We start from the raw sequence: 21220 nt of genomic DNA on the forward strand, positions 1-21220 counted from the left end.
TCCGGCGCTGTCTGCGGAGCCTCACGTCTCAGCTGGGGGCAGGGGTGCACTTTGGGGAGGGCAGGGAGGGCATGGGGTCCAGCATCACCACCCAGTGTCCCTCCGCAGCAGCGTTACCCCTTGGAATTACCCAGTGACTGCTTTCTATCTCTGTTTACGTTTAGAAATTGAGTTCTACTGAGTAGGGCTTCCTTAAGTTTAGGGAAATAGAAATTACTTTGTGTGAAATTTTTGAATAAATAATTTATTCAGCGTTAGGAACGTGGTTTATAAAGTAATTATATCAAGTCACTCTTAGGCCACGTTATTTTAATGCAGAAGAGCACTTATCTGTAGAGGAGGTGAGAAAGTTGAGGTGGGAAGAAGCCTGAAGTCACAACTGTGCTGCAGGTGTGCCCCCCGGGCCAGCTGGCCTCCCTCAGCGGGCCCTCACAGCCCGGGGGGGACCCCACAGGAGGGGCCCGGCCCTGCGCTCGCACGCATCCCCCAGGTCCCCGGTGCAGTGACGGTGTGCGTCCGTGAGGGCATGGCCCAGACCTCTGCAGCCTTCGGCCCTGCCTAGAAGCTTCTTCACTCCTCCTAGTATCACATCACGGAACACGCGTGTTGGTTCACTTCTCAGTAATCAGAGATAAAACACGGGCAGTGATCCTGGCCATTCATTTGAGGTTTTCTACAGTATTTATCTTTTAGGGACTAGGAGGAATCCGTAGGGGCTACTGCACAAGAGTCAGCCTACAACTCCCTGTCTTCCTTGCTCTGAATCTCATGGATGTGGATGACTCTCCAGACATCTTCACAGGAAGGAAATAGAATTAATTAAGTAGATAGACTCGTTCTTAGAAAATGCCACTAAGGCATAGTTTTAAATTATTCTTTCCAGCTTTATCAAAGACATGTTTGAAAGTCAGTATTCAGGCTGGAAGCTGGTGAGGCAGTGTGCCGCGCGCCTCGTGCCCACCAGGGTCTGGACGTTGATTGTCACGGCAGGGAAGGGGTGCTGCTGGTGCGCAGGGTGGCCCAGGGGTGCTGCTCCACACCCCATGGCCCCCGGGGTGGTCCCGGGCTGAGCCAGCAGACGGTCAGGAGTGCGGGCAAGGGTCCCGGGGGGCACCCAGACCTGAGCTCAGAGATTTGCACCGATTGCCTTGTTGCTTCCACTCAGGATCAGACAGGAGCTCGAGGAAGTGCTTCCTGCCCCCGGCTGGTTCAGGGCCGTCTTCATGGAAGGGGGGGTCTTGTGGTGGCTGTAGGCAGTCGGGAGACCCTGCCCCACCTGACGGACTCTGAAAACGCAGAACAGGAGCAGAGCCTCGGCTGTCACCTGGCCCGGACCCCACGTGCAGGAGCAGGAGACTCAGACCAGAAGCGCTGTGTCCCCCCTCCCCCGCTCCAGCAGCGGTTACTTGGGGGGCGGGGGCAGGGGGCGGGGCTGGCTGCAGGGACCCCGGTAGGTAGAGCTCAGGCAGGCCCCCCCGTTGTGCCGAGGGGTGTGGTTTGGCTCAATGGGCTGCTGCCTTCTTTCCGCCTGAAGCAGGAAGGGTGTCAGCTGGTGTCGCCGCCCTCCCCAAGCAGGTGCTCCCACACACACAACATCTGTGAGCCCCTGTGTTTTTATTCTCTCGATAAATGGTATTTTTTCTAATGGGGATTGGGAGATGGACTTAGTTTTTAAAAAAAATATGTGGATTTTGATTAAAAGTTGAGTGGGAATATATTGCGTATACACACACTACCCAGTATGTCTGACTTCCTCCCTCTGTCGGCTAACAATGGAGGTGAGCACCACCTCCCCCCCAAGTGAGGACAGCTGTCCTGTGTGCCGGTCCCCAGCGGACCCCGAGCTGTGCAGGCGCAGGACGGCCCGCGAGTGTCCAGGCCCCGCAGGTGGGTCAGGAGCGAGCCCCGTCCACCTGTGGGGCCCGCACAGCTCCCAGGACGGACCCCTGGAGCAGAACAGAGACAGAAACGTGACCTCCAGGAGACGGGTCAGGACACTCAGCACTTGAAACGGTCCCTTCTGAGGCTCTGTGCACCGCACCCCATTTCCCCCAGGCGTTACTTCGCATACAGTGCCCTTAATCAGGATTCTAGAGACTTAGAAAATTTGACACAACCAAGAACTTGATTTTTTGAGAAAAATCTTCAATTTTGAGGACATTTTGACCATTGGGGGTTGGGAGGGCTCCCTTCTGTTTTGCTCGCTAAACCTATTAATTCCACGAAGACACCGGCTGGCGGGCATCTCTCCCACTCGTGGAAGGCCTGAGTCACAGGGATGCCTCCGCCGGGGTCAGGGGCTGTCCCTGCAGCCGCGTCAGCCCTGTACCGGGCGTCCCCTCTTCCCAGGCCAGGGATGCCACAGGGCGCAATTCTGATTCTGAATCAGTTTGATTGACTCATTTAATCAGAAACAGTTATTTTATTTTAAAATGTGCAACATCTCACCAGCCATTCATTTCTCTGGAATGTATTTTTATTCACATGATTTCCCTGATACCCAGACGACAGAATCACTGCTTTCTTTGGAAAGACAGTGTTTCTTGTAATTTCACGTAGTGACGCTGGGGAGGGGGCAGCTCTCAGGCTCCGCGAGGGGGGCAGGCCTGAGGGTGGGGTCAGTGAGTACTGCGGGGGAGGGCTGCACGCCCCGCCCCTTTTTATCAAAACACAAAACCAAATCAGACAGGTCTTTATTTCTGAAACATTCTACACTAAAATATAGGGTCTACCCCGACCGTCAGTTTGATGTAGCAAGAGAAAATCAGCTGGCTTTCCTGTCTCTCAAATCTATGAAATTAGAGAAGCTCTCAAAAGATTCCGTTATCACCCCCCAACTATGTAAGCAGAAAGGGCAGAGTATTTGTGACTGCGTGCGCACGCATGTCCGGTGTTGCCTGCCCTGGTCCCCTGGCGTGTCCTGTGACCCTCTCTCCAGCCATGTGGCCGGTCACGTCCTCAGGGCCGGCCAGGACGGGGTCTGGCTCGAACCTGACACGGACCTGTCCTCTGGAGCTGCTGTGTGCCCTTGTTCCCTGTTTGCAGGGGTGAGCCCCCAGCCCCAAAAACACTTAGCTTGGCCACGCCGTGGGCTGATGGTACATCAGGAGCCGACGCCCGTCCTTCTGGACACGACCATGAGTGTTTAAAGGCAGTCTGTGGAATGTTTGTAGAATGAGCCCAGAAGCAGTTTGCTTCTCCAGATACTGGGTTATGTGCTTTTATTTTATTTTATTTTAGAATTTGGACACTTTATATGAATGTAATTCAGCCAAGAACCCTATTGCTCAGATCCGCTCCCCAGTGTCCTCTGTATGTTTGTTGATGTATATACCACACGTTCCAATCTGCATGAGCCACCCCTCGCACCGGGACCAGCTGGAACCAAGCATGAGACGCTGTCTATAGACAAAGGATTGGAGATGTTCTCAATAAAAGACACGGTGTTCCACCACTGCAGTGTGGCTGGGTTTTCTCTCCTTTCTAGTTCTCCCCTTGGCCCCCTCAAAGGTCTGGGGTCTGTTCCAATGAGCAAAATTTGGAGGGGTGCGTACTCACCAGCTGAGAGCTGCCCGCTGGTCTTGTCCCCCGTGCGCTGCCCCAGCGCTCGGCACATTCACCCAACTCAGGACAGTTCCTCTGAGCCTCTGGGATCCGTGGGCCCCTCACTGTCTTCCTGAGCTCACGCCGCACCCACTCCCACGTGGAAGTTGTGCAGAGGACAATGACGCAGCGGCCCTGCTTGAGATCCCGCGCGGAGAAGGGACGATGGTGTAGCCCCCACTGACCTGCTGGGCTGGGTGAGGGCGGCCCGAGCAGGAAGACACAGGAAGAGCCTGGACGCCGACGGGCCGCTGGCCAGGTGGTCTGGGCTATCGGGTGCAGGGAGACAGCGCAGCTGCTAGTGAGAAGGCGGGCTTTATGATTTAGGGCTTACGTTTCTGAAGGACGTTCATAATAAACCAAGTGGAAAACTGGCTGCAGAGACCAGTTCCCAGAGACTGGTAATTAATGGAGTAGGTAGCAGGTAGTTAATGCTCAAAACCCGCCATTTGCTAATGGCTGCACTGCTTTATCACTATTTGCATTTAGTGGTAAAGAAATGTGGACGTTTTCTGTAAAAGCACACGTGGGACAGCCTGGAGAGGGCTGAGTCTGGTCGCCTGTGAATGAGCATTCGGGGTGATTTTAATTTAATTTTGCTTTTTGAAAGCTTACCCATTTGTCTGATGTTTCTACAATTAAATGAAAAATAAAGAGGAAGATGTTTTTAAAAGTAAAAATCCCCATACAAATAAAAAGCACCGTTAACAAATACTTTGCTCCCTTTTGCATCAGTTTTGATTCTGTTCTTTTCCCACAATAAAAGCAACATTAAAGTGAAAATATGTGAGGCGCCTGGTGGCTCGGTCGGTTGTCTCTGACTCCTGGTTTCGGCTCAGGTCCTGATCTCAGGGTCGTGAGATCGAGCCCCGCCTCGGCTCCGTGCTCAGCAGGGAGTCTGCTGGAGATTCTCGCCCGCGCCCTCTGCCCCTCCCCCCTCAAAGAGCTAAGTCTTAAAAAAAAAATAAAATGAAAATATGTAACATAAGACACATTAAGCTTCTGAGAAAGGATGGGGACAGCGTGCCCTCTGCCAGGTCATCCCCGCGGATGCTGCCCGTTGGATGTGCCTCAAGGTGCTCCCTCGGGGGTGATGAGGCCGAGGGGGTGTCACCGTGTCACCGGGAGCCCCGAGTGCGGGGGGCAGATCCACGAGCACGACAGAGGCCGCCGCGCCCTCGGGGCTCCCCCTGGGGAAGGACGGTAGGGATGCGGGCGCTGGGCGCCGCCACCAGAAGTGAAGCGGTGAGGGAAGGGGGTGGGCAGGCGGGCCCCGCTGCCAAGACAAGCAGTTATTTAATAAGCGTTGATCTTAGTCCCACAATTAAGTGTTGGAATAATTAAAGTGAATACGCTGTTTAGTGGGAGCCGAGGGGACAGCCCCAGGGCGCTCGCAGGCTGGGCGTTCCGGCACCAAAGGCGGGAGGCCCTCGACCGGGGGAAGCGGGGTTGCGCGCTCTCGGGGCAGCACGTCGAGCGAGCTCACGGCCAGGGGTGCCCAAGACGCAGACCGCGCCGCTTGCTAGTCGCTCCGCCGCTTTTGCGGCCTCGTGAGCCCGGGGCCGCGGCGCCGAGCCGCCCCTGCAGCACGTCGGCCGGGCGCCCCCACGGGGACCGCTGGCCCCGGACAGTGGTGCGGAAAGGGCAGGTCACGCTAGAGCGCGGCTGCCCGAGCTCGGCGGCGTCTGGAGGCGACCCCACGCCGGAGCCCGGAGGCCCCCACCGGCCGGCCGCGGCCCGCACCTGCGCGGCTTCCCTGGCGGCCGGCGCTCCTGGAGCGCGGAGGGCCGCCCCCCGGTGCGGGCCGCGGGCGCAGAGGTCCAGCGGAAACCCACCAGGGCCTTGCGTGGGGCCGGTCGGGACTGTCCTACTACCGCGTATGTAGCAGGGCGCGCGCCAGCACCCACGCACCCACGCTCGCGCTGCGGGGCTGGGGCCCGGGCTGAGCACGACCCGCGCTCCGCGAGGTCCCGGGGTCCCCCGCAGCACAGGCAAGGGCAGAGGCCCCGTGCTTCCCCGCCCTGCCTGCCCCCGCCCCGCCCCGGGGCTGGTGAACCACAGCCTCCTCCTGCAGGTGCCGGGGTGACAGCGGACCGGCGGGCGGGGGGTGACAGAGTCTGGGCCCGCCCCCCCGGGCTCCCCACCTCTTCCTGCCCCTCGGCACCCCGGGGCCGCACCCAGGTCCCAACTTCCCCACACACACCATCCGAGCAGGTAACAAACCCCCTCCGGGAAATGAGACATTTGAAAAGCACAACTACGAAAATCAAAGTGGTTAGTATTGAATTAGAGACTCCGTGAGAAGGCATTCTCACAGTTTAGAGCAGACAGTCCCTGATTTTAAAATGAACTTAATACAAATCATAAAAAGGATAAAAAAACAAGAGAACCACGCAGAATTAGAAAGCGTGAACACAGTAGATGAGCTAAAATAATGAGTTTACAGGGGGAGGCCAGCCGGGAAAAAGCAAGGGACAAGGACAAAGACCCCCTGAGACATCTGGGTGCTGAGGGCAAGGGCTGACGCCAGGCTGAGGGGGCGACCAAGCTGCGCGCGTGACGCTCTTACAGCCAAGCTGCGCACGTGACGCTCTTACAGCCAAGCTGCAGCAGGTGACGTAGGGCTGGGACTTCCTTTTCTTAAGATTTTATTTATTAATTTGACAGAGAGAAAGAGCACAAGCCGGGGGAGCAGCAGAGGCAGAGGGAGAAGCAGGCTCCCCCTGAGCAGGGAGCCCGACGCGGGGCTCGATCCCAGGACCCTGGGACCATGACCTGAGCCGAAGGCAGACGCCTCACTGACTGAGCCACCCGGGCGCCCCGGGCTGGGACTTTCTTAAAAGGAAAACAAGAAACAAAACTCCATAAATAGAGAAGAAACGGTCTAGACGAAACCACGTTGGCCAACGTAGATAATTGTTGGAGCCAGCATACGGGAGCTCAGGTCCTAATCTCTCTGCTTTCCTGTGTTGGATTCAGAAGGCATTTTAAGTCTGAGCATGGACTTTTAAAAATACAATTTTTATGGTATTCTCAGTGCTCATGGTTTTTTTTAATATCAACACAGGTAACGTACACAGAAAAAACATATGCTGTAAAATGTAAATTTTCCAAGTTTAAAAAAACATAAGGAACTATCAACAAGGATTGTTTTTTAAGTAATCTCTATGTCCAACTTGGGCCTCGAACTCATGACCCCGAGATCGAGTCACAGGCTCCACCGAGGGCCAGGCGCCCCAAGAAGGTTTATAAAGCGCAATCACTTACTTCCTTAGAACCTTCTGAAACACGTCTTCATGGGAGAGGTACCTTACCGTCAGCTGAATCTCCACTTACAGCTCATCCCGCTTGGTCTCTCTTCCTAACGCTTATCATTTGTTCATTGGTCCCCCTTGAAATGGGGACACTGTGCGGCCAGAGGCACGGGTCTCTTCGTGGCTGTCCCTGCCACACTTGCACAAGCCTTCCGTGATGTAGACCCTGGAACGTGCATGAATCAGTACAAACGCGCGGCCTCGGAGCCTCACCATGCAGATCTACACTGAAGGCAGTTTCAGTGACGTACTGAAAGGGAGAGACAGAATTTCAGGACCCTCACAAGAGGTTTAGGGGGAAGGAAAAGTGATCAGCACATCGGTCAGTTTGTGGTGATAAGCTTGGCCTGTAAGAGAACACGAAGTCTGGGTAATCGCAACGTGACAAAGGCTGGAGTGATGGGAACCCTATAGGACATGAGACTCTATTTAGGGTCTGTCTTTTGGGGGCGGATTCCAAACATCCACTGTTCTTATAATGAACATGTGTCAAAGATTGTATTTAATTCTAGCTAATAAGGGAAATAATAAGATGTTAAAATACATTCCATTGAGAATTTGACTCACTCGACTGGCTCAAATGCTTTTGGCCTTTTATCTGCTTGTTTCAGGCAGAAAAGAGTAAGAGCTCCTGAATACCAAGCGTCTCTGAGTATGGAGGGACTCCTCAATATCCAGGGACTCAGGAGCCTCGAGTTTCCTCCCTCCCCCTCCACGTTCTGCTGACATGCTTATCTAATTTCACGTGTCAGATCAGCTACTTGCTCCTCTACTCATTACGAATTTTTTACAGATGAATTGGATACTCCTAAATAATACTGCAAACACACATTGCAATGCACCAGCTCCCAGACTAATTAACTTTTAGCCATATACGTGTTTCTTTTTCATTAAACATAAAGGAAACGTAGATCATGATGCTTAATAGAATTAATGAAGGAGGGACTTTTTTAAAATGATTTTTATACTTAATTCTTATTTAATCTTTAGCTCCTGAGGGTAATAGTCAATATACACATATACAAAAATATATCATTCTCCTCACTCAGTAAATATCCTGAGCATTTACCTACGTATTTCATTAAATTTGTAAGTTTCTTACAAAAGAAAGCAGCCTATAGACTCATTTTCTTTTAATAGCATATTATAAAGTGGGTCAATTATATTAAGTCTACATGTTTTCAATGTTTACTGCCTCCAGTAATTTATTTCATAGGGTGTTTTCTACCATTTTATTTCTCAGTGTTTTTCTTTTGGAATATCCCTGGGAAAGTATATTAATACTCTTATTTCAATTGAAAATAATGGGTCAGACCTTTCTTGACAGAAAATAAGTCTAATTTGGTTCAATGGTTTGACAAAAAGAATGAGATCGCATGGAGGACGCTGGCCACAAATAGAATGAACCAAATCTGCAGCTCCAAGTTTTGATGAAAATACATTTAAGATAATGGAATGATAAAAGGCTCTTACTTTAAAATGTTGAGTTGGCATAAAAGCAATGAAATCAACACTTCAATGTCCCCAGTCCCCCTTGGCATGTCTAAGATGAAAGAAACAGGGTACTACGAGGTGACAGAGAACCATGGATGATGACAGTCCCTTGACATGTGTAGGGAAAGCCTGTAAATGTCCCAGAATTGACAAGGACAAGATAACTACTTTCATAGGTCAGGTGGTTTATACCCTTTGCTTTCAAAACACTGTGACAAAAGCCTAGTTGAATTGACAGTTGATAAATTATATAATTTCTATAAATTTTTTTTCCCAGACAACCTTCTGATTTTGGAAATGTTATGTAGGAGTAGAAGGTGGAATGTGGAAGATAAAACATGGAGAGTATTTGGTGGATAGTGGAGGGTGGAGGGGAATAGAGGAAGGTGGAGATGAAGGTGGAAGGTGGAGGTGGAAGGTAGAAGGTGATGGTGAAGGTGGAGGTGATGGTGAAGGTGAATGTGGAGGTGATGGTGAAGGTGAAGGTGAAGGTGATGGTGAAGGTGGAGGTGAAGGTGAATGTGGAGGTGATGGTGGAGGTGATGGTGATGGTGAAGGTGGAGGTGATGGTGAAGGTGAAGGTGATGGTGAAGGTGATGGTGATGGTGAAGGTGGAGGTGGAGGTGAAGGTGGATGTGATGGTGAAGGTGGAGGTGAAGGTGGAAGGTGAATGTGGAGGTGAAGGTGGAGGTGGAGGTGATGGTGGATGGTTAATGGTGGAATGTTAACGGACATTAAATGTGCGTCCTGGGTCTTGGTCCTCACCTGTTGAGGGTCTTGCTGTCTCTGGGGTTTTCAGGCAGGAGAGGGAACAGGGGAGTAGAGGACCCAGGTAGCCGGTGACCGGATGTGCCTGTCTGCTGGAGCAGGATTCAGGAGGCTCTGGGGTCGGGGTGCAGCAGGGACACAGGGGTGGGGGGTACGTGAGCACAGGGGCGCACGACCCGGGTGCATAGCTGGGCTGGAGCCCAGGTCGCTTGTTACAAGTGCCTACATGTGAAGGAGGATGGAAGGGTTTACTTTAACACTTTAACACTTTAATATTTTACAACAGGCCAGAAATCACCTTTTGTAAAAACCTAGAATCAAAAGAGTAAGCTGTGAAGTAAAAGTAATTAAAAGGGTGTAGGTTTTCCGAGACGGGGAGCAAACCCAAAGCCTCGGGGGTTCTCTGCCAGCCCCAGCTCACCTTGCGTTCTGGGTGCCCTTTGCTCAGGCTTTGTCTGCAGAGAGGTTGGCCACCCCACACCCGAGTGCCCAGGGTCAACTTCGAGAACAGCCTGATGCTCCTCCGTCCCCAGGCCTGTAGGCCCCTCCCTGGGCTGCCCTGGGGCAGGGGTTGGGGTTGGGGTCGGCAGGGTGTCCTGCTGTGTGTCCTGAACCCTCGTTTGAGCGTTTGAACAGAGCGTGAAAGAAAAGGGCTTATCTGGAGCTGGAATATTTTTTAGCAAAGTCAGAGGAGGGCGACCTTCAAACCTGTGTTTGTCTTTCTCCTTTTGCCCAGAACTAATCAGCTTAGCATGGATGCCTGCGCGACCCGGGGAGACCAGGACCCATTGCATTCAGGGTTTACCTTTTGCAAAAGGAAAGCGCCATTTCCCCAGCAGAGCCCATAGTTTATCCTGGAGCTTCTCCCACAGACAGCTCATGCTCCGTCATTAAAGGGGCAAAGCAGAGAGGGTCTCTTTCCTGGAGTTTGTCGAATTGCTTTATTCCTAATTATTCTCGGGCAGAAATGCTGACTGCAGCCTGAATATTGTCACCCGCTGGGCAGAGAGCTGCCAACCCTGTCCCTGCCATCAGCCGTCTGGGGTCAGTGAGTGGCTTCCTATTGGCGGCCGGCATCAGGGCCGCATGAGGCAGGAGAAGGTGAGCTCTGTAGGATTCCCTATCTGTTGAAACCGGCCGATTCCTGGTGACGAAGAGGTGACCTGGCTCCTGACAATAAAAGGGACAAGGCTGCGTTTCCAAATTCACTATTGTCACCCGTTTGCGGCTCTTGCCTCCATATGCCCCTCCCACAACAAACCCAGGGGGAAAGTAAGTGGGGGTTCAAGGAAGACACGGTAGGTGGGCCGGGCTGTTACAGAGGCATTCTTTAAATCCAGATCAAAATTCTCTGGGTGACGTGGTCATAAAACACTCGAGTGTGGAGTGACCGGCGGGCAAGTCTGTAGCCACAAGGGGCCACCCCGTTCTCCCTGCTTGTCACCATCTCTCCCGCCGCCCGTCCTTGGGGGTCCAGGTGACTTCCCGCGTCCCTTGGGGCAAGCCCCTGCCCAGACAAGCAGGGTGGGGGGACACCACCAGGACCCGGGCCTCTGGAGAGAGCTTCAGGGAAGGGGACAATGTGGTGGGATGGGAGGGACTTTCTAAAGGGACCCCGTAGCAGGGGAAACAGGTGGTGCTAGAGGGACCTGGTCTGGGATCAAGGGACTTGGGTCAAACCTCTGGTCCCAGGAGCCTGTCTGTCCCTCAGTCTGCTCTTGGGTAAACAGGGGCAGTGGCTTGGCCAGCACCTCCCATTGGCTGGAGGGCATGGCAGAATGCGGCCGTGCAGGGGGCGGTGGGGGGGGGGCGGCTCAGGGCCCCTCAGGTGCTCGGCTGGCGGGTCCCCTTCCTGGACGGGAGGGCTGAGCTGGGGCAGGGGCGCCCAGCGGGGAGGCCGAGGTGGGAGGAGGCCCCTGCATCTCGCACTGTTCCCAGGAACCGCGGGAATGACCCCCTTCAAAGAGCAGGGAGCACCTGGTAGGAGACCATTCACAGGTTTTACCAAAACCAGGGGCGCCTGGGGGGCTCAGTTGTTAAGTGTCTGCCTTCAGCTCAGGTCATAATCCCAGAGTCCTGGGATCGAGCCCTGCGCCGGGCTCCCTGCTCTGCAGGGAGTCTGCTTCTCCCTCTGCCCCACCTCCTTCTCATGCTCTCTGTCTCTCATTCTCTCTCTCTCAGATAAATAAATAAAACCTTTAAAAAAAACAATAAATAAATAAAGCAGCAAAAGGGGATGAGACAGTGTTTTTTTAAAAATGGAAGGACAGAATAAGAAAAAAAGTGGACAAATACCTAAACACAGTTTCAGAAACATAAAGCCTTGGAGACTTAGGCATCAAGACCTCCTGAGTTTCCAAGAGAACTGGAGCAAGACCGACGAGCCCAGGGATGTGGAAGATGCAGTCTGGAGTCACAAATCCAGGCGCGACAGTGGGGCATGGGGCCGGGGACACTGCCACGGGCCCGAGGTTTCTCCAGAAGCTGGGAGGGAGCCATGGCAAATGTGCATCTTAGCGACGTTGAGGAGACGACAGGGCAGCTGAAGCAGAGCCTCTGACTTTCAAACACACATGTAACATGAGTAAAGACCCGACCAGCAACAGTGGACAGAGACAAGCTGGAGACCCCCTGCCCTGAAGTCCCAGCCAACTCTCCCCAGGCCCCTCAGGATGCTGCGGTCGTGGGGCAGCCAGGAGCCTGGGATCTGGAAGAGAGGGTGCCGGCGGGGGACGGGCACCAGGACCAGCCTGTACCGTGGGAGGAGCTCCGATGGAGAAAATGCGAGAATGCGGGTGCTGAGCCAGGGCCGGCCCTGGAGGGCTTGCAGCTTGCAGCTCCAGCAGGCTGTCCTGCACACACCCGACTGGAGACCGTCCGAGGCACCTCGGGGACAGAACAACAGGCCCTGCTGGGCCACATGGCGTGGCTGCACCCCTCTCCCCTTTCTTCTGTGGAGAGGCCCAGCAACACTGCCACCTTCGGGTGCCACTGAAACCACACACCCGGGGGATGAGCTGAACTTTTATTTAATTTAAATTTAAATTTAAATTTAAAGAGCCGTGTGCAACTAAGGGCCACAATATTGGACAATGTGGAAAGTATACTTTCACTGTGAATAGTATTTTGATAGTAAACTCACATTTCCTTTTTGTTGGGAAAAAACCTACCCTCATTATAGGAAGGTAGTTCCTACAATTCTGAATTTCTACAATTCTGCCAAGGGGTAGAATACTTTCTCTTGGTACACTGAAGACGTTATTATACCATTTTCTGGCTTCCGCTGACACTGATGAGAAGTCAACAATCTAATTATCGTTCATTTGTAAAAAATCTACATTTTTGCCTGTTCTTAAATACCTTCTCTTTTTCCTTGGTTTCTGAATTTTGATATTACATATTTAGATACAAGTTTGTTTTAATTCATTCTCCTTTGGATTTATTGAGCTTACTGAATCTTTCGGGTATCTGTAAACTATCTGAAAACTCCTCAGCTATTATCTCTTGAAATACTGCCTCTCCTCCATTCCATCATTTTCTTCAAAAAATCCTCTGGACAGAGCTCTGGTGTAACTCCGTTGGGTCTGTTTTCCAGTTCACCATTCCTCTCTTCAGCTGCATCTAATCTGTTGTTTAGACGTTGAATGGTATGGTGATTTGTTTCCTTTGTTCTTATGACTTTTGATTATCAACTTCTTATTTGATTCAGGAGTATATTTGGTTGAAATCCTTTGAGTCCTTGACTTAATTCTCCCCCCAGAAGATTTGTGTTTGCTTCTGGCACCTGGGAGATGCCCCCACTGGGACTGTGTTTGTAAATAATCAGCTTGAAACATGGACACGGAGTCCGCGTGAGTTTAGACCCCTCCCACCCCACTGAGGTCTGACTGGAGTCTCTGAGTGCTCAGGGGAGTTCTGTCCTTCCTTGGTGTCGGGGCTGAGATGGAAGCATTGTTGGTGCATCTGTGTGTTTCTGCAGGCATGCTTTTATTCGCCCCATGAAGTCCTGGCTTCACAAAGGGTCCCTGTCCGTGTACCCACCTCGGGAGAGCCTCTCGCCCAGCCCGTGTGCTTGTCAGCACTGCCCCAGGTCTGCCAGGCATTGGGGAAACCCCAGATGTGGAAGTGGGTTTGACCCGGCTTGTCTCCTGGGGTTCCTGACTTCCCTGTTTGGCATCTTGCAATTTCTTTGTTTTCATGAAAGTTTTCTTTTAATTTGGCCAACTAATCATCTTCTCCAGAAGGGTCCTTCAGGGCGTCTGACCTGCTGTACAAAGAAACAGGAGTCCCCACGGCTGTTCTTCCCTCTCTGTGTCCCTTTGGTATGGATCTGTCTTAGCTGGGATTCCCTAAAAAACAGATGGACGCAAGGTTGCTTTAATGCGGAGGCATAAATTCAGGGCAATGAGAGTGAGGAGCAGGGGGCGGGGGGAGGGATGTGCTCGCAGCAAATGGAGCCTGGCCCAGCCAGTCTGTGCTTCAGCCAGAGCCGTGACGGCCCCACTCAGCAGCTCCATTTCCTTGGCAAGTGGGGCTTCTTGGGACAGGCTTCATGGAGGTGATGGCCCTGGGGGCCCTGGGGGGGAGACAGTGAGTCTGCCTGGGTCCCTCCTGGTGCCCCCCTCCCATTGGCCAGAGTTGTCCCGCAGGAAATCAGCGGTCCCTGCCTCCCGGCCTCTGCACATCTGGCCTGGCCGCCGCGTCCTCCGTGGGGCTCACTCAGGGCCAGCTGGGGCGGGACGGGGCGGCGTCAGGTGCTGGTCTTCTGGATGCTCCAGGGTGGCTGAGGTAGGGGAGGAGCTCTGCACCTTCCAGGCTGGGTGGCAGGTGGGCCCACACAGCCGGAGATGCGTGCTTCCAGACCACACGCCCGGGCCAAGGTGTCCATAACAGGGCGTGGATTTTCAGAAGCAGGGTGAACAGATCATGTTTCCAACCCCCTTGCCCCCACAGCTCGCGAAATCTTCAGCCCATCACCCCTGCCCTGGCCCTGGTCAGCCCAGGGTAAAGTCACTCAATGCTCTGGGTGCAGTTCATGGGGGAGGAGGGCTGATGCACTCCGACCCTATGGTTGGGGGCCTCCAGCCTCCAGCCTGTGATCTGATGGCTTAGTTCAATTTGGGGAAACAGTGGGAAGCTGGTCTTGGTGGCAGGTTAGCACCGGTCCTCAGGCCAGCATTATCGGTGTCCACTGGTTTTCAGACCCTCTCTGACCCCAGTCCTTCCAGGGCAAAACTCCAAAGCCCGTGTCCACCTCCTTCCCTGCCTGTAAGGAAGTCCCACGAACCTTCCAAGTCCTGCAGGAACCCCCTCCGGATGGGGTCACAAATGCTGTAGCACATCAGTCAGGGTTCCGTGGGAGGAGAGGACCCTGTGGCACCCACATGCTGTGCTCGAGGCCGTGGCTCTGACTCACACTTAACCGTGGAACAAGCCTCCTGTGGACATGAGTTTGGGGAGCACGGCCAGACTGTGCCCCTCGCAGGCCCCGCATGACCTTCAGGCGAGGATGAGACGGGCAAGGGGGACGAGAGGAGGAGCAGAAACTGGAGCAAGCAAGGCCCCCCCCGTCCGCCGCTGACCCCCAGGCAGGGGCATTTAGCGGGCGGCAGGTCAGGGGTGAGCTGGGCCCCCGGTGTCCTGGCTGCTGATGAGCAGAGGCTTATGGGCAATCAACCAGCAGGCAAGGTAGTGCCGAGTGAGTTAACGGCGGCGAGTCTTCTTCCAACAGGAATCTGTTATTTCAGGGACTTTGGATGCGCAGCCGTGTCCTAATGGGGGTAATGGGGCGGGCGGGACGGCGTATTTCTCCCTGGTGCCGGAGTTAATCGTGTGGCGCTGTGGGTGGCGGTGTTTCCGCCTTCCTGCCTTGGTAGGGCCCCCGCTGCCGTGGGTCGTCCTGAGTCCTCCTCTGCTCAGCAGGGGGACCGGGCGGCCACGGCCGCGGCAGCTGGGGCCTCAAGAGACCCCTGTGCCTACACAGGTCTTTGGTGGATGAGCCCCGGGGGGCTGTGGGGGGTCACGGTCGTGGCCACGGGAGTCCACGTCCTTCCAGCTGAAGGTGGCTTTTCAGTTATGGGGGAGGGGACCCACCGGCCGCTCAGGGCTGAGAAGAGCGCCCTGCCACGGATGGGGTGGCCTCCAGTCGCAATGGCAGTGTCACCAGGAACACCAGACAAGCTCAAAAATCAGCTAGTGACCAGAACCCACGCAGACCCAAACTGACATGCGGCTCACTTTACCCTGAGTCTTACAGACGGCACTTCTGCTATTCAGATGGTCTCCCTTTCCTTCAAATCCAATGCGGTCCAAATGCCTCGTAATTTTGCTGTACTTTTCAATGTTGCTCGTCTGTGTCCCTGTTATACCACATTTGTCAGAATGATCTTTTCATCGAGATGATGCTGCAGTGAACATCTTCAGGGAGGTTTCAGGTCACGTGAGGCATGTACTGAAGCAGGATCCCCACCAGCAGGATGGCTGGTCAGGCCTTGCACATGTAGTTAGTGTTTTTGCAGGATAACAAGTATAATGGTCTAATAATACACGATCAAGGACTATTTGCAGACAGTTGTGTGCCAGTAGGTTCTGAAAGAATCAGCAGTTTCAGGCCGTCCAGAATCTGTAAAGTAAATGCACCCCCCTGTGCAGACAACTCACAGACTGTCTCCAAGAAACAAATATGCGTGGGGTGGGCTCCCCTACGTCATTCGCTAGTTACCGTAATGCCTTTTAGCCACAGGTGATTCATTAAAAAAAGCTTAATTTCGGAAGGTTCGCGACACGTGTTGGAATTGTGTTTGAGGTTCCGGCCGCCCGACTAAGCCCTTACATGAGCTCTCACGCTGGATCCTCGGGACACAGCACGCGCCAGGGGCCTGCTTTATTTCAGGTGTGGGAGCTGGGCTTCCAGAGCCACACGGCGGCAGTTCCAGGCCGGCGGGTCCCTGCGGGCGGTGCTCCTGCCATCCGCCACCCCGACGGTGTGACCCCTCAGCCCGCCGGGAATGAGCCCACGCCCCCCTGTCGGACAGGGGTCCGGAGTCCTTTTCCACGGGCGCAAGGGGCCCCCTCGCAGTGCGGAGCTCACCCCTGCACTTGGGCACCGACCCTGCACCCCTGCTTCCCGAGTCAGCCGCCTGCGGCTGAGACCCCGGCCACCGAGGAGAGGGGCGTCTTTTCTGTATTGTGCTTTCTAATTTGTTCTCCCCCTTTTCTCCTTTCTTGCTGTCTTTCAGTTTGATTCTTTTTCGAGGTCAACTTTCTCCCTGAAAACTACGGGGGGGAAGCATTGCCCTTTCTCTCCCTCTGCCCGGGGTCCAGCACCTGTCATCGGCTCCTTACCCGCGAAGTCCGCGGCGACCCGCTCTCCCTCGATTCTCGTCCCCACCCTGTCCCCCTCCCCATGCTGTGGGCTCTGTCATGCCCTCCAAGCCCGCGGAGTGGGCGCCACACGGCTGGAGGCTCGCAGAGGCCCCTCTCTTGGCTGCGCTCATGGCCACGGTCTCCTTGCTTCCAGTCCCCTCTGCGCATCTTCAGCTTTCCTCTGGGACTATTTCCCATCTTTGGTTTCTCTATAATGTTCAGAAGCTCCTTCGGGGAGGTCCCTTTATGGTGTTTCTTTGTCTGGAACTAATCTGTATTTGCTCTGGTTCTTGAAAGACAGTTTTGCTGGGAACACAAACGCAGGCTGACGGCTCTCTGCGGGTGCTGTGGACACTGAAGGCTCTTGCCCTGTCCCGTGTCACCTCGGCTCCCAGGGCTCGTGGGCACAGCGCTCTCCAGCTCTGGCTTTACCTGTCGGGCTTCTCTGGGGCTCAGGGTTCGCCCACGGGGGTCTGGGAAGCCGTCATGCAGCACCCGCGTGGCACGAGCCCTCCCGCCCCGTTGCGTGTGGAGTCTGTGCTCTCTTTTACTCCCGTAAACACGTCATCACAGCCCCTCATCCACCGTCGGGTGGTTCCGCCCCCGCGGCGTCCGGTGGGGCCCCGCGGTCTCCCTGACCCTGGCATGTGGTGGGATGCTTCCTTCGGCGTCTGGTGAGCTTGTGCTGCGAAATCGTGTTCGTGTACGCGGGAACCTTGGAGGTGTGGGGGTGTGTTTGCCTCTGCCAGGACCCCGGGCAGCCCACCCGGAAAGCCTTTGCGTGTGTGTGCATGTGAGTGCACACGCATGTGCACTTCAGGTTCTAAGCCTGGGTGAGGCTGGCTTGTGGTTAGAAGTGATCGGGGGAGACTTTCTCTTCTTTGCTCCTCCACCCAGAGCTGGAGCTCACACAGCCACCGTCCCCACTGCTGTCCTGTGACCAGGGGGGCACCCGGCTCACTCCTTTTGGGGCTCCTGGCTTAATACAGGATTTCTGTTCTGTTGTCCTGCCCTGCAGAGATCCCACACGTGTCTCCCTGCCACTTGTCTGGGCTTCGCGAAAGCCCGGGATCCTGCTCAGCAGGGTTCAGGGTCCACACTTCTCACGGTCTCTGACCTTTGGGGGGTCCTCTTATCGTCTCCCCAGCTCAGCCGTGTACCCAACAAAAGTTTCCAAAGCTGTTTGTTGGGCATTTTCAGGCTCGAGAAGCTCACTGCTGGGAGGGTCCCTCCTGCATCTTGCCCCCACCCTGTGGCTGGAAACACCCCCGGCCCGACCCTCCAGATCCCCCAAGCATTGCATGAAAACCCTCTCCAGCCCGGCCTGGCGTGAGCCACGGCATGCCACAGAGTGGCCAGGCCTTTCCTTCTGGCCCTCCCTCTTCTCTCCGGCTTCCGGTGCCCCCGCCAGCCGGCCGTGAGGCTCCTCCGCTCACCCAGGCCGTCCTTCACATGCTCATCCCAGCAGCAAAGCATCACCTGTTCACAAAGCTGCTCTCTCCGAGACCCTTAGTCTCATGTCACTGTCACGCGGCCACCCGGAGGCTTGCTTCTTCGTCCTCGACCTCCGCCCCCCCCCCCAGGAGGCTGAGGGCCTGGGAGGGCGAAGGAGGGGCCCTCGTAGCCCAGTGCTGGCCCCCAGCGGGTCGGGGACAGTGGCGAGGGGCCGGCCGGCTGGGGCAGGGCTGAAGCAGCCGTGAGGAGGGCCCCCGCCCTGCAGGCCGGCTTGTGCGCGGGAATGTTCGCAGGCGGGGGGCATGGGCGGGGGAGGCGGAGGGCCTTGGTCCTGCTTGTTGAGGGACACACGCTGATGATATCGTGGCACCCCACGGGCTTGTCCACAGCGCGGGCAGCCGGCAGGAAAGTGGCCCAGGGGACATGGAGCTGCCCTAGTTTGTCCTGAAAAGGCCTTTTAATAGAAACAAGAGATTGAGTCTGTGACAGGCTGTTTCGTGGGGCGTCCAGCCCTCATTAGTTGGCTAATGTGGCGGCGAGGGCCCTGGGATGGCCATGGAAACAGATGGCTCCAGGAGCCCAGAGGACGATGTGTCGCGCCTGACTCCCTGTTAGCACCGGGGTAGTGAGCCCCCACATCCCGGCTCCAGCCCCCCTCCCTGCGGCCCAACCTGGCCTCCGGAGGCAGACGCCTCCCCCGGCCTCCTCCCTACCCACGCCCCCACCTCCTCCTGCAAGTTCTGCTCCCTGTGGGGGGTCCCGGTCACCCATCAGGCTCCAGGAGCCGGGGTCTGGCTACTGCTGGGGACACAGGACCCACAGGCAGGCAGGCCGCTGGGTCTGTTCGCGTGGCCATGAGGGGCCGGCGGGCGCTTCTGGGGACTTGCGGCTGCCCATGTTGGGAGGGCTGCCAAGAACGTTCTGGGCCTTGGGGCAGAGGACACTGCCCTGCAAAATGGGCGACCTCCTGTCACCACAACTAGAAGGATGTTTATCTCCAGTGAGCTTGAATCTTCACTGGCCTCGTGTTTTCTGGGAGGGCCGGGAGATGGCCGTTCGGTTCAGGATGTAGGCCCCATGTCACACGATCAGCTCCGGGAGCAGAGCCACGTCCACCGAAGCCCCAGGCCAGGGCCGAAGAAGAGGTTGGAAGCCAGCTGCCCGGGCCACGTGCCTGAGGGTCTGAACCCTGGAGTGACCGGGGCGGTCACCTGTGATGTCCATGCTTCTGTTCAAATATCCTCCGTGTTCTTGTCTCGCAATGAGAGCACGTGTGTTAGTTATCAGCTGCTACACAGCAAATTACCCGAAAACTTAGCATCCATGCCAACCTTTGTCATCCCAGAATCTGTGGGTTGGGAGCGGGGTGTCCGCTGGGCCGGGGCTGTGTCATCTTGGGGGTCCCTCTGAGCTGGATCTGATTTCAGGATCTCTCAGTAGATGTTGGTGGGATTCTGGTCCTCGGCAGGACGCTGTGCGGGCAGTCCCCACCTTGGGTGCCTCTCCGGGGTGAATTGGGTGTGGTGGGCGGGGGGCGGCTCCTGAGTGAGCAGGGGAGAGAGGGCAGGGGAGGGACAGAGAGACACAGAGACCGAGGGAGACAGGAGGGAGAGGCGGCGAGAGAGAGCTGGAGGGGCACTCACATTATCAGAAATAAAAAGGAAAGGAAAACAAGGTCACCTGGGATCTTACTGTGCTGACAAGTCAGGCTTTTCTTTCCATTATCTGCTCCCAGGTGTGTGCACGTCCCTCTAATATCTCAGCCTGGAGACATCGGGACCCAGCTCAATGCTCTTGGCTGCCCGCCCCTTCGGTGCTGTGCACCCCTTCTAATCATTAGCTGATGGCAGCAGCTGAACCGTGCCTGACGTGGAGACACTGTGGCTCGGGCACGGGTCGGGAGATTTCTGGAGCGCTCTAGAATCAAACCAAGTGAAGCCGATTGTTCGGGTGCACGGGTTATTGATCTGTGGCCCAGAGCAACCGATCCCTTCTCAGACGTGAAAGCCAAGGTTGCAAGCCCCTCGGAAGCCTGGATGTTTCCTGCCTTCGTTCCCAGGGGCTTGGGAGGGGCTGGTGAGTATGCGGGAAGGAGGGAGGAGAGGCTGCCCAAGTGGGGAGACCACGCTGGGCCTGGCCAGGGAGCTGGGCCTCAGAAGCTGTGGGTGGCGGGCTGGTCAAAGGCCTGGCCCGTCTCTGCGGGACCAAGGCCTGGGCCCACGGCTCACCTCCTGGGACAGGGGGCCCCGCCTGGGGATGGTGTCCTGCCCAGAGGGCCAGTGAGTGCTAGAATCACGCTTCGGGAGTGTCCCTGCCACGGTGTCCGGCCACCCCAGGCGCTGTGTGGGGCCAAAGGGGAACAAGCCAGGCTCAGGACAGACTCATCAGTAAGGACCCCAACAATGGGGCCCGGTTTAAAAGCAGCAGGTGGGGCAGGGGGCGCACGGCCCAAAGGCGGAGGGGCTGGTCTGCGGCCACCCTCTGGGCTTGTGACAAGTCTGGGAGATGCTGGGCCCCCCTCCGCGGGCTCCTTCCTCTTCCCGCTTCTGGCGGCTCCGGCGGCCCTTGGCTGCGGCCGCGTCTCTGTGGGCTCTGCCTGTCTGTGGCCTGGCCCCGTCCCGTGGCTCCTGGGCTCTCCTCCCTGTGGGGACACCCGGGCTGGAGGTGGGGCTCCGGGATGGTCCATAATTTAGGCCCACCTGTAAGGACATTTTTACACATAAAGTCACATTCTGCGGTCCCAGGAGGAGGCACAGGAATTTGGGGAGCATGACTCAACCCGCCGTAGCGCGTGAGAACAGGCGTGGGTACGCCCTGTCTTGCTTTTTTCTTAGATGATACCTGCTGGTAAATTTTACTTGAATGTAAATTTTAGATTGGATTTGAATTGAATTCAACAAAAGGAAATGTAGGGATTCTTCCCTCCGCCTAATGAAGGCTGCCCCAGGCTGGAGGAGGAGGGCCGGAGGGGTGGGGGACGCGGGCCTGGGGAGTCGCAGCCCCGAGGGGACGGCCGGCCGCCTGGGCCCTCAGGTGTCCGGGTCAGCATCTGCGATTCTGACTTTCTGTTCTGGAAACTGGACTTTGTAAGATTCGGAGGCCTTGCCGTCAAACCCGAGGCTTCAGAAGCCCGTGTGTGGGGCCGAGAGCGGGCGGCCCTGGGGACCCGGGTGGGACCCAGGCCGCCGCCCGCCACACAGCCGCCTCCCTCCTGGACCCAG

The 21220-nt window shown here is 55.7% G+C and overlaps 1 protein-coding gene across 10 annotated transcripts in view; it reads left to right on the forward strand.

Annotated features, from left to right (window-relative positions):
• Positions 1-4301, forward strand: part of ADARB1 (adenosine deaminase RNA specific B1) — a 147337-nt gene extending 143036 nt beyond the window's left edge. For all 10 annotated transcript variants that reach the window (XM_073888902.1, XM_073888897.1, XM_073888898.1 and 7 more), the window contains one exon: positions 1-4301. This exon is cut by the window's left edge and continues 280 nt beyond it. The gene's annotated coding sequence lies outside the window, so the exon portion shown is untranslated.
• The last annotated feature ends 16919 nt before the right edge of the window (positions 4302-21220 follow it).

Source organism: Callorhinus ursinus, unplaced genomic scaffold (assembly GCF_003265705.2).
Source record: "Callorhinus ursinus isolate GAN/ISIS: 27379988/994484 unplaced genomic scaffold, GSC_fseal_2.0 scaffold98, whole genome shotgun sequence".
Classification (NCBI taxonomy): Eukaryota; Metazoa; Chordata; class Mammalia; order Carnivora; family Otariidae; genus Callorhinus; species Callorhinus ursinus.